Source organism: Lactuca serriola, chromosome 5, assembly GCF_051521515.1.
Source record: "Lactuca serriola cultivar US96UC23 chromosome 5, Lser_US96UC23_V15, whole genome shotgun sequence".
Classification (NCBI taxonomy): domain Eukaryota; kingdom Viridiplantae; phylum Streptophyta; class Magnoliopsida; order Asterales; family Asteraceae; genus Lactuca; species Lactuca serriola.
This window is the reverse complement of record NC_136412.1, coordinates 351,579,507-351,593,892: the sequence shown is the minus strand read 5'-3', so window position 1 is coordinate 351,593,892 and position 14,386 is coordinate 351,579,507. Positions and strand designations below refer to the sequence as shown.

Below are 14,386 nucleotides of genomic sequence, written 5' to 3'. Positions count from 1 at the left end.
GAACATTCTCGGGCTATAAGATCTTAATTATGTACAGCCGTGATGCATTCACAAGTAACTACAGTAATGATGTCAGTTTCATGTAAGAAAACCCTAGGCTAGCAGGCATCATGTAATCAGGCAACTCTACCATGCAATCCCTAAAGATCCCTAGCCTAGTACTAGCATGTTGTTCTAACATATCAAATAATCAATTAACTGTATGGCATTTTGGAGGGGGGGGTCTACTTACTGGCTCCGGCTAATCGTACACCCTGCATCCTCCATTATTTATTTTGAACACCATTTAAAATTCATTTTTAAAATCCTTCCTTGATTTCAGACTGGATTCACACGAACGTTCCTCCAATTCACTCAAACCAAGGCTCTAATACCAACTTGTAACACTTATAAATTTAAGCAAAATTTTTGAACTTTTTCAAACACTTAAAACCATTCAAAATTACATAGTTTGTTTTCAAAATAATAATTATCATAGTTTCCCAGTATCAAGTCATTAAATCATAACAACAGGAGGAGCGGTACGATCATGCCTTCGCCTTCCTACGATCACCAAAAGTACCTGAAACAACAAACTGAAATTGTAAGCCCGAAAGCTTAGTGAGCTACCCTCAAAATACCAATACCCACGATATCATACAAACAATCATAAATAGCATACTATGGGTCCATCCAACCCTCGGGTTGGAATACCCCAGGCCACAACCAACAGGTTGGAATGTCCACATACTATGAGTCCAATCATCCTCGGGATGAAAATACTCATGACCCACAACTAACAGGTTGGAATGCCCAGGTCTATTGGCTTTCGCACAAAGAAAGATAAGCCTCAACCGCCAAACAAACATATGCACATATAATAGATAATCACATGACAATCTATAGGCAGAAAAACCGTTCTAACAGATCATAACAACATAGCACATCCTATCTACCAGGATACTGATCTAACGGATCATAACAACATATAATATCCTACTTATCAGGATACTGATCTAACAGATCATACCATATAATACCATCCTATCTACCAGGATGCCGATTTAAACGATCATACCACATATCACATAGTACTATCCTACCCTCTAGGGTACCAATCTAACATGTCATACTAGCATGCATAATCAGATAACAATCCAAAGGGCCAGCCTTGGTGCCTTAGACCCTTGAGTATAGTGAGGATAACTCACCTCGGTAGTAGTGCTGAAATACTGCAAATCGCCAACTGCTGTCTCACTGAGAATCCCACCCTATTACACAATAAGCACCTAAATTAATATCCAACATAACCTTCTTGACCAAAAGTACACACCATCCATTTAAGCCACTCACGTTATTGGGCCAGGGCCCAATTACCCCAACCCTTGACTTAAAAATCCACATAAAGGCCCATTATCGGCCCCATTTACCAAATTGGGCCCAACCTCCTAATTGGGCCTAACCCCGTGATCCACTATCAATACTTAACCCAAAATATCTCATTCACATAGTCCATTCAAGGCCCCAAATCCAATATGTGACAAGCCGACACTTCTAGCTTGTTTAAGCATTCAAATTTATCAGTGTTAGACTTGTTTTGCTTCCAGTTATCACTGGTCAGGATCTATTGTGAGTGTTCTGACTCTAGTGCATCAAAGGAATCAATATTTGGAAGTGTCAGTTTAAGTTCTAAACTACCTAACAACCGTAAACCTCCTCAAAAAGGAGTTTATGGTCGTGACCTTGAGTTTACGGTCAAGGTGACCGTAAACCCATCCCTATATATATATATATATATATATATATATATATATATATGGTGGAGGATCATTTCGATCATTCCTTTCCCTTTTCAAGCCTAGAACTTAATTTCTCTCCCAAGGATCTTAAATTTTTGCTTCCAAATCTTCAAACAAGTAAGTGATTCCTTCCTTTGGGTGTTAATCCTTCCTATATCCATGATTCACTCTTGATTCATCCATGGATTTCATCTTTTAATGTAGATCTTCAAGAATTCTCAAGAACACCTTAGTGTTTTGGACCGAAAACACACTCCTTTGCCTCCAAATCGTGAGTACCTTTCTCCTATACTTGTATCTAGTTAGGATTCTTGTTTATGGACTTGAAATCGTCACTTTATCCAATAACAAAGGTGTTTACGATCTAAGTGTATCTCCTTAGACCGTAAACCCTAATGAAAGGTGCATTAGAGACCTTAAACCCTCCTAAAGCCTAGAATGGAACTTAGAACCCTTCGAAATTCTTGGAAATCATCCTATGCACAAAAAGATATGAGTTTATGGTGGTAAACTCACTAGACCGTAAACCTTATGACCGTAAGTTCATAGGACCGTAAACACATGGGACCATGAACCCATTGGACCGTAAACCATTGGACCGCAAACTCACTTGGCCATGCCATTTGGACCGTAAACTCTTTAGGGTGGCCATACACCCTAAGTGTGCAATCATATGTGATTGTATCCCTTCAATCTAAGAGTTTCCTAGTCTATTAGGGTGTTATCCCTTATAATTAGTTGTTTATACACTAATCAAATACACACACATGTCATTATATGTTTATTAGGATATTTGTGTGCTCAAGGTTTCACCTGACACTCTACATCCTTTTTCCAAACATACTTCCGCGTCACTCACTACAGGTGAGTTAATACCCCTTAATCTACCTTTTAAATGATTTTAATGCTTTATGGGGGGGGGGGGGGGGAATACAAGTTGAAACATTTTAGTTATTATATAAATCACATGTGATTAATAACTATCAAACAAATAGATTTACTATACTTTTAACTGTTTATCAAAGAAACTACTTCAAATGTTTATCAAACTCTTTTTCATGCTAAACTCTTTATCAAACTTGTTCTTATATGCCAAACTACTTTTAAATCGTTTTATAAACTGACATCAAGTAATCATTATTTATTATTAAACTCTTCAAATGTTTTACAAAACTTATTTTTAAACTTATATATTGTCAAATGCATGTCTATATATGTATAGTTATATAAGTAATGTTTAAAGGACTTAGGACTGATAACTCGCTTTATTTCCTTTTCCTTGTTTGGATGTGGCCTTAGGGTATCAGTTATTTGTCTGAATGTCGTCTAAATATTAGTTATATATTATGTATACATATGTAGATATAAAAGTACTATCAATCAGTTCAGTACCTTTGGGTAGCAAAGGCATACCTTCATTCATTCAAACTACATAAATTACTAGTAAACTATAATAGGTATAGTTTAGGAGAATACTATCATATACAAATACTATAACGAGAAACAATACTTACTATAAAGAGAAACAGATAGAGAATACTATAACGAGAAACAATACTTACTATAAAGAGAAACGGATAGAGAATACTATAACGAGAAACAATACTTACTATAAAGAGAAACAGATGGAGAATACTATAACGAGAAACAATACTTACTATAAAGAGAAACAGATAGAGAATACTATAACGAGAAACAATACATATTATACACTATACAAGAGAACATACTATGATGAGAAACAAAGAGAACATACTATGATGAGAAACAAAGAGAACATACTACATACTAGACAGAGAGAACATACATTACACTAGTACATACAATACATATACAAGAATACTATAACATAAATGTGAGCCACGGTTTCATGGCATGGCATCACTGTCATGGCTCGTTTTGTATCCAGAGTCTCCTAGAGGGAGAGCGTGAATTTGTGTATAGATATATACCGGATTAACTATCCTACACCTTGTTGTTCGCTATAGTGGGACTAGCAAGTCTACGGGTGCCAAATAGATCTATACTGGATTGACTATCCTACACCTTGTTGTTCGCTACAGTGGGACTTGCAAGTCTACGGGTGCCAAATGTCATTTCTTCTGACGTCTTTCATCGTCGTGTTTTTAGTCGATAGTATGGTGCAATCATATCACATTATACCTTAATTAACAACCGTTTTAAGGTAGTTAGTACATCAGTAGTTACCATAATATAACACTATAGTACTTTATTATTTTCCCTTTGCATTCACATTGTGATCTTCTCACATAAACGGTAATGTAAAAACTATATTTTTGGTTAATGATAGTCACACTTGGGAAAATGTACACTTTTACAAGAAACAAACATACAAAACATTTGATGCCTTGGTAGAAGGTTACATTTAGTAGAAAATATAGGATTTTCTAGGAGATACAAACATTTACTACAAACATTTACAAACTTATACATCAAACACTTACAAGCATTTACATTGAACATTTACAAACATTTTCAGTAAACTTATTCAAACATTGACACTAAATACTTATGAACTCACCAGCTTTAAAGCTAATCAACTCTTTCAAAATAACTTGTATTCTCAGGTCATCAGTAGACAGGTACCGATGCCAGGTTTTGAGAAGATGGAGCTCGCTCAAGACTCATCTCTTATTTTGATTTGCATTTTTGGTGTCTTATAAACTTCACAAAACACACTTGTATTAAATTATATTATTAATGCAATGGATGATGTTGTTTCTTGTTTACTACTTTGCATTGTTATGATATTGTACATGACGTCCTCCGCCCCCGAACGTTTCCGTCGTTCCGGTTTTGGGGTGTGACACAATAGACCATAACCAACCCAAGTCTGAAGCCCATTTGTCAAAAACCCAACAGAGGACGTACGCAGGGCGTACTCCTCTGGTACGCGGGGCATACTCATCCGAGCATTGGCCACCATCGGGGTGGCTAACCCAGTACGCTGGGCGTATCAGATTTACGCTGGGCGTATTGGATGATTTGGCAAACTCTCATTAAGTGCTTAATGGCTTAAGCACTTAAGCCCAAACTTCAGATCCAAAGACCTAACATGCCTAGGATCCATAAAGTCATGAACTTTATCACTTTGGATGTCCAATAAGCTCTAAATGCTTGGTCTTAATCCATTAAGACCTTATTTTTCCATGCATGTGACACATTCAGCTGATGGAACCCCATTATTATCATTCAAGGTCCCCTCAAGAACCTAGAAGGACAGTCATTTTCGTTCAAAGCACAACATGCACCACCTTGTGGTTTTTGGGACAAGAAATAGGTCCTAAAGGTAAAAATGGAGAGATCTAATCAAACAAACATAAAGTTTGGAACTTTATACCTTCTGGAGCTTCTTGTGCACAAGCACTTTAGATCTAGAAGCTTGGCCCCTTCCTTCAACTTTTTGACGCAATGGCTTCCTCCTAAGGCACTCAAGAACACCAAAATGAGCTTAACACACAAAAGGGGAGGCTAGGGTTTGAGAGAGACGAGTTTGATTTGTGGAGGCTGAGGTAAAAGAGGAGTGGGTGCTCATTATGTTGCTTATATAGGCCCAAAGCTTTAAATATGAGGGTTCCATCCATACATTAGTACGCCCAGCGTACTCAAGTGTACGCCCAACGTACTAGGGCGGACCCTAATACGCCCAACGTATGCTTAAGTACGCGTGGTGTACTCTCTTTTGGCCCAATTTGCAAGTTTGGCCCTTACATTTATCTTGGCTCTTCATTCTCAAACCCAAGGCCTATAATTGACAAAGTAATGATAGAAGAGGGTTTGGATGTACCTGTGAAATCACGGGACGTTACAGATTCGGTGGCAAATAATTTGGAGATGAATGGGAATCAAATAGAGAACGAGGTTTGTGGACTTTTTTTGTCACTACTCTTGTTTCCGAGAGATGGAATGAGAGCTCGTTAGCTAATGTTGATGATTTTATGGGTGTTTGCTTATATTGGACGTGCATGGTAACAGTTTCTTGATATACGGTGGTGGTAAAGGAGGTTCTTATTACATTATTATGAAATTTGATAGAAATGGTCCCTCAAGTTCTAAAAAGAGAAGACTTCATGAATAGTCCATGTGTATGTAAAAAACAATTTTGCTCTCACATGTTTAGAGTCAATGGACCAAAAATGACAGAGTTAGCCATAAGGACGATCCATTAAAAGTTTTTAAACCACAAGGATCCTTAAAGACAAAAGAAAAGGTTAAGGACTAAACTCGAATTTTTTTTTGAAACCATAGAGACCATTTTTGAAGATTTGTCTATAAAAAAATCTTAAAACTTATTAATATAGTATCTAATATTACCAAAGACCTATAAAGGAGTTGAAGATACATACTACATAAGTTTATGAAAAAATGTTTACTATTAGTTTTAAATGATTTATTGGTTGTTTAAGTTTATTAATACACTTCTTGGACTATGATAATAAATAACAAATAATAAATAAAACACTTCTACTGTATTGCTGTTATGAATTGCTTGCTTTTCAATCCATTGCCCTGACTTGATAAACAAAACAATAACACATTAGTTTGAATTCAAAGCATGCTTGGGCCAAATACAGCAAGACTTGAACATTTCTTTCCGGATTTTTGACAATGACTAAGAATTAATTAATGTTCAAAAGGTATCGTGGGACTTGTTCCAAGCAATTAAACCTTTCAAGACAATTGAGTTCCGATAAACCCGATTTATTTGGACTAAAAGAATCAACAATTAAATCACATTTGTCAAACTTTAGACTGAGTTCCAATCCAACGAAAATCATATAAGATAAATAAAAATAAAAATGCAAAAATGCAAAAATACACTGCCATTTTGGTGACATTGAGAGGCAAGTAATTCGATGAAATTCGTTAAGTGGATTGCGACACAAGTGATTCCATAATTTATGGGTTTATAATTTTTGTCATAACATTTGGTTATTTATTTAATTTTAATTTTATTAATAAAAATAAACAATGGAGATTAAATATAAACATTTTTTTTTATCTATAAAGAGATATTAATATTAATATTTTTCTTAAAATTAACATAGAAATTACAAAGATATAAAATATTTTTGTTCTTTTTCAAATAATACAAATGTCTATATATTTTATAAACTTGAAAATTAATTTATTAGTTATAAATAAAATCCATTTTTATTTTGAGTTGGGTTGAAAAAAAAATGAAATAAAATAAATAGATTATCTATATAAAAATGAAGGATACATTTTTTTTGTAAAAAAAATTGGTTGATTTGAATTACAAATAATAATCTCACGAAATTATTTATTTAATAACTGTTTAAGTTTTCCGAAACTCCCTCTTAATTAAACAAATAAGAATGTGACAATCAGACAATGTACTAACAACTAAAAATTCATACGGCTTCTCAAATCATATATTTTATTAAATTTTAGTTACATGACACGCTTTTCTGATCTAAGTGATTACGATGTATTGGTGGTTTGTAATTTTGTACTGCATGATTTGGTAATGGAGTATGTCATCATAATTTGTGATAACCCTCCTAATGTTTTTTGTTCTCTCTCTCTCTCTCTCTCTCTCTCTCTCTCTCTCTCTCTCTCTCTCTCTCTCTCTCTCTCTCTCTCTCTCTCTCTCTCTCTCTATATATATATATATATATATATATATATATATATATATATATATATATATATATATATATATATATATATATAAGGTTAGAGTCCATTTCAAACCATAAGTTTATAACATAGACAATGAAGCTAAACTGATAAAATAAAAAAATCAAATTCAAATAATAAACTATATTAAAATATAATTGTCAATATAGGATAATATTATATTTTAATAAATAAGACTTGAATGAATCATAATTTATTTGGTTTTTTATTTTTTAATAGAAAGTGATTAAGACGATTGTAAGATAATATAACTTAAATAAAAAAATTATTATCTTTTGATAATAAAAAAAAAAAAAAAAAAAAAAAACATCCAATAAAACTAAAAAATAATTAGTCACTTCAATAATTTTTTTATATGATTTGTATAGAATTTTACCTTCTAAACGTAGCAAGAAATCAATACTTCATCTTGATTAATGATTTATTCATAAAAGATAAAGTATGTAAAATGTAATGTTTAATGATTTCTAATTTTAATTTTTAATTTTGGTTTTTTAAAATTGAAAATATAATTATAGATATTTATATTTTTTTAAGTATTGAATCTAGATAAATTTTTAAGGACGTTATATGACATAATACATTTGACACTTAGTGGTCTTTATTTATTACATTAGTGTGTATATATATATATATATATATATATATATATATATATATATATATATATATATATATATATATATATATATATATATATATATATATATATATATATATTAGCAAGGTAAAAAGAAATTATATGCTTGATTTTTACCGAATCATCATCATTAGATGAATAAAAAAAAAATCTTAAAAAAACATGATGATTCATTTTTCACTAAATGAAGCAAAAATTCATTTTTATGACGATTTTAGTGAATGACAACAAAATCATCGTAAAAATGAATCATTGAGATTTTTTTTTCAAGATTTTTTTTTTTTGTGAATCATACTATTTTTTATCCATCTAATGATCCATTTTTCTGTTTCATCAAAAAAAATGTTGAAAAAAATTTCTTACCTTCCTATCTAAAATTTCCTTCTTACGATAACTATATATATATATATATATATATATATATATATATATATATATATATATATATATATATATACACCTTAAAAAGCATTTACAAGATTTTGCTGAATTTTAAGAGGTACAAGTTTTTAAGCATCATATACAATAATTTTATGCATTGGAGAATAATAAATCTTATCCGGTCAAAGACAGATTTTGAATAGGTCTTCTAAGCTTATCTTCAAATTGAATGGGTTAAATATGAAAAAGTCAAATAAGATGATAATGATAAGATTTTGAATGGGTCAAAGTTTGACCAAGTGTTCCTCATATCCAATTGAATCAGTAAATACTAAATTTTATCCGGTCAACATTTATGAAAAAGTCAAATAAGATGATGATGATAAGATTTTGAATGGGTCAAACTTTGACCAAGTGTTCCTCATATCCAATTGAATCGCTAAATACTGAATCTGTCAATAATAATGAAAAAGTCAAATAAGATGATGATAAGATTTTGAATAGGTCAAAGTTTGACCAAGTGTTCTTCATATCCATTTGAATCGGTCTAATACGATGTACACGTTATAAAACATTTCATATAAACTGGAAGAGGCGCATTAATCTAGCATTCGTTTATCATGAATGTCTTGCCATTGACCGCAAAACCTTGGTTCTCTCTCATGCTCGCTACCTCTTCTTTTGTTTTTCTTTCTATTAAAATCAAATAAGCCCAAAAATGTCTTACGTTTAATCCTAGCACAGGTATAAGAAATCTCTATATGTTCGTCATTTTGTTTAACAAATTTTTTTATGTCATTTGTTGTTCCGCACCCGTCGCTTTGCGCGGGTAAACGGCTAGTATATATATATATATATATATATATATATATATATATATATATATATATATATATATATATATATATATATAGAGAGAGAGAGAGAGAGAGGTTCAGGTGTTTAAAGTAAGTATTATGTTATTGTATGCATAAATGTGGGCCAATCAAATCTTAAAATAAAAATAAATAATTAAATAAATAAATAAGGGTAAATAGGTAATTTGATAATTAGTTTCCACAAATAATAGCCTATAATTATGGTAACCATTGACTTAGCTACCTAGATTTTTTCATCCCTTTTTAAAACCACAATGACGATCTTTTTTTCATTCATCACTTATCAAATCCGATCGACACATCCCAAAATGGCAAGATCAGCCTGTGTATCCATCAGACCTTCACCTACCACCTCCTCCGAACACGTTTGTCCCAATTGTAACGGTGGGTTCCTAGAGGAATACGAAAACCCTAACCCTAGGCCAGAAACCCCAAATCCTTTTCTCGCCTTCGACGATCCTTCGCCTTTCTCCTCTTTCTCATTTGGCTTCCTGCTCGTTTTCTCCACCACTTCCCGTGTCGGTGCTGGGAGTGGCAATTTCCAGAATCCCAATGATCTTTCGGCACTCTTTGGTGGTCCGATGTATCGACCTGGTGGTGTCCAGAACGTTGGAGAGTTTAATCCTTTTGCATTTCTACAGAATTATCTCAACACCTTACGAGCAGGTGGGGCGAACATCCAGTTTGTTATTGAAAACAACACAGATGGAGATCTGTCGGGGTTTCGTCTCCCATCGAATCTCGGTGATTACTTCATTGGTCCTGGGTTAGAATAATTGATTCAACAGCTTGCCGAAAACCATCCTAATCGATATGGCACTCCCCCATCATCAAAATCAGCCATCGAAAACATTCCTAATATCAAGATCACGAAACAGTTGTTGGAATCGGATTACTCCGATTGTGCAATTTGTAAAGATAACTTTGAACTTGATGAGGAAGCGAAACAGTTGCCACGTAAGCACATGTACCATAAGGATTGCATTTTGCCTTGGTTGGAGCTGCATAACTCATGTCCTGTTTGTCGATATGAGTTGCCTACGGACGATCCAGATTATGAGAATAGTGTTGGATTAGTGTCTAAGCCCGTAACCATATTTGGTAAGTACTTGACCCGGTTGTGCATGGTCCTTTTGGGTTGCCTTCACCAAAGCAACTTGACTGGAGAAATTAAATAGAGAGAGAGGTTATTGTGATTTATTAATATGTTATAAGAATAATATATTAAAGGAAAAATCATATTTGTTTAATTAATATTGGTCAATAATTAATTAGGAATTAATTTTGTGATCAAGTGTAATTAATTAAACTAGAGGGGCTGAATTGTAATTATAAGATAGTTGCAAGATAGGGAAATATTTATCCTTGTTAAAGGATGGACGAATTCAAGGATAAGGATATCCTTAAAATCGTCCAAGGATAAGAGGATAAGGGTTTTTTAAGGCTTATCTTGTGGTTGTTTGGTGGGCAAGCAACTGGATAAGGATAAGGACTGAAACCCTAATCTAAACCCTATATAAAGACCCCTAGGCCTTTAGAATTCGTGTACATGCTCCTAAGAGGTCCCAAGGACGAATTCCATCTCCTCCCTCCTCTATCTTAAGCCTCTCCAATTGCTTGTGGTGTTTGTGAGCCATTAGAGGCACTACACTTGTGGTGCTTGCTTTCAAGACTTAGGATTTGAAGATTTAAGTTGTTATTGCAATATAACAACAAGAGGTATGTAATCCAACCTTATATGTTAATTTCGAAAATAGCAATGCACATTAGGGTTTTATTCTTGTGTTCATAATGTTGTGTATCTAATAGTGAAAACATAGATCCAAACTAGGGTTGCATGCACACTTAGGATTGTTTGTATAAAACCCATCAGTGGTATCAGAGCCTTTGGTTAACTTGTTTTCAATTAGTTTTATTCAATTGTATGAACTTGACAAATTAGGGTTTATAGCCAATAAACCCTAGGAGGCCATAGATTTCGAGATTAGGGTTTCCTAACCCTAATTTACGAAAATCTTGAAAGGGTTTTTGAATCCTTTCCTTTCAATACAAGATTTCGAAATCTAGGGTTTGCAAACCCTTAGATTTTGAGATTTGCCTCCTTCCCCAAGATAAGATCCTAAATTTTGGGGATTTGGATAATCCCATATCTTGTAATTATCCTTTAATAGTTAAATATGGTAATTAAAGATCATGAATTATCCCATCCCTTTTTTTTTCGAAATTTATAGACGGATTTAAGGGATTATGATAACTTAAATGTTTAAATGGTAATTATCTTTTAGATTTAGATAATCCCTTATGATTTGATAATTTAAATTAATAGTTTAATTTAAGATAATTATTAAATCAAGAGTTTTAATAATTAAAATTTTAATTTAAGTGACATTAAATTTCGAAAATTTTAATTGAAGATTAAAACCCTAGTATTTTTAAAATGTTTAAAATACACCCTATACTATTATATTATTACAAGCTTAATATATATATATATATATATATATATATATATATATATATATATATATAACTAAAATGCTAGTCTTACCGTTAGTAGGCCTCATTCACGAAGCCGATCTATAAGGTGGGTATAAGGTTGCAGCCTATAAAATGGCGCTTAATGGGTGTACACTCACACCCACCGCTTTCTTGACCGGTGGAGGGTCGTTAGCCAAACGGGTAGGATAGGGCAACCTCATTCTCTCATTAAAAGTATAATAAGAAATACAAAGTAACTACATGTTTTCTAAAATTTCCCAATCTTAGTTACTTTAGGAAAAGTGAATTTGATGCAATCCCATGAAATTACACTTTGCACCTTGCTAAGAAGTTAGTGGAGCGTGCGTGGTTTACCGGCACACTAATTGGTTCTAAGCGAAGGTGGCAAAGGGTGATTCGTTGTTTATCATAGTTCGATGGAGCGTGTGTGGTTTACCGGCACATCGAATAGGTGATCGTTACAACGAAGGCACCATGTGAATTTGCATGGTAATTCACACCCACTTTGCGATCCTCGGTATCCCAGTCACAAACGAGAGGGGCATATCGAGATTTAAACATGCCATTGAAAAGTTTCAATGAATCTCATCCGAACCTAGGAATTCTCAATACATTTAGAACTTAGAGTTAGGTTTTTCATGATGGAGAATTAGTGAATCGTCATTCACTTACCTTCAAATTATTTGCATTTAGATTACGGTATCCCTTTTCTAAGATGTAAATATTGTTGTTGGATCCTAGCCCTAATTTTTTCTAATTAGGTGATAATTAGGGATTCATATTCTAATCTATCTTTCTCCTTTTCTTTTGTAGATGTCGAAAACAAACAACGTTGCCGATAGTTCCTTCTCATTGATGAGCCTTTGCCAAAAGGTTACTTTCGATGGGACGAACTTTAGCGAATGGATAAGATACATTCGCACAATTGCTCGCTACGAGGACAAAGAGTATGCCCTTGATGAAAAACTCGAGAAGATCAATCCATAAATCGCTACTCCGGCTGAAATGAGTGCTTTTGAGACTCATGAGCGTGATGCAATGAAGGTTCACTGCATCATGATAGCCACAATGAACTCCGAATTCCAAAAGTCCTATGAGGACATGTATCCATACGAGATGCACCAAGACTTATTGGAGAGATACCACCAAAACGCGAGACAAGAGCGTTATGAGATTTTCACTAACATGATTTCCGCTAAGATGGGTCATGGAGAGTCTCTTACCGTGCACCTGCAAAAGATGCAAAGGTATGCCGATCGTCTTCGCAAGTTGAATGTTGACTTTGGGGAAGACTTGGCGATCGACATGGTGCTTCACTCTTTGCCTCCGATGTACAATCAATTTAGGATGACCTACCACATGAACAAAGAAGAGGTCACCCTAAGCAAACTCCAAGGTCTCTTGAGGGTCGCTGAGAGCAACTTCAAGGACAAGTCTGTTGCACCAACTCCCAATCCACCCGCTGCTCCTGTCTTGGCTATTGGTCAAGGAAGGGAAAGAAGAGGAAGGCTTCGTCTAAAAACTATCGCAAGGTTAAAACCCGAGATGGTGCCTCTTCTATTGGGACCAAAGTTGATCCCGCTAAGCCCTGCCCTAACCCTAAGGAGGCAGAGTGCCACCACTGCCACAAGATAGGACATTGGAAGAGAAGCTGCCCAGAGTACCTGCAAGCCATCAAAGAAGGAAAGATCAAGCCATCTTTCGCAGGTATATACATAATTAAATCTAACGATTCTAGTCATGCTATTTCTTGGGTTCTTGATACCGGTTGTGGTTACCACATTTGTTCTAATGTGCAGGGACTAAGAAGAAGTAGGGATGTAGAGCAAGGAAGAATCAATCTAATCATGGGGAACAGAAGATCGTCACCTGTGACCAAGATTGGAGTGTATTCTTTAGTGCTTAGGAATAATTTATGTTTAGATTTGAACAATTGTTGCTATTCGCCAGAAATGGCTAGAAACATCATTTCATTTCATGGTTTATATAGACAAGGTTTTAGATTTTCTTTTAATAATGAGAATGGTTCTATTTTAGCTTATCTAAATGGTGTCTTTTACTTTGAAGCTATACCATGTAATGGAATTTATGAAACTGTTATGATTGTTGATAACTTAGGAAATGATGTTTTGAACATAGATTCTTCCACTAGTGTGGATAAAGCATCCTTGTGGCATTGTCGTCTTGGACATGTTAACAAGAAACGCATAGCCCAACTCCAAAAGGATGGAGTGTTGGAGTCATTCGACCTTAGGGAAGATGACACGTGCGAGTCTTGTTTGCTTGGAAAGATGACTAAGTCACCCTTCGCTGGTACGTGCGAAAGGGGTGAAGGTTTATTGGACCTAATACATACCGATGTATGTGGATCGTTTAGATCAACCACGAAGGATGGGAACCGCTTCTATGTGACTTTTACCGATGACTATAGTAGATATAGGTATATCTATTTAATCAAGCAAAAGTCAGAAACTTTTGAAAATTTCAAAGAGTTTAAGAATGAAGGGGAGAATCAATTGGGCAGG

At 34.2% G+C, this 14,386-nt stretch overlaps 1 pseudogene; it reads left to right on the top strand.

The window, feature by feature from the left end:
- Positions 1 to 9,670: 9,670 nt before the first annotated feature.
- LOC145051124 (E3 ubiquitin-protein ligase RING1-like) lies at positions 9,671 to 12,703 on the top strand (annotated as a pseudogene).
- Positions 12,704 to 14,386: the final 1,683 nt, after the last annotated feature.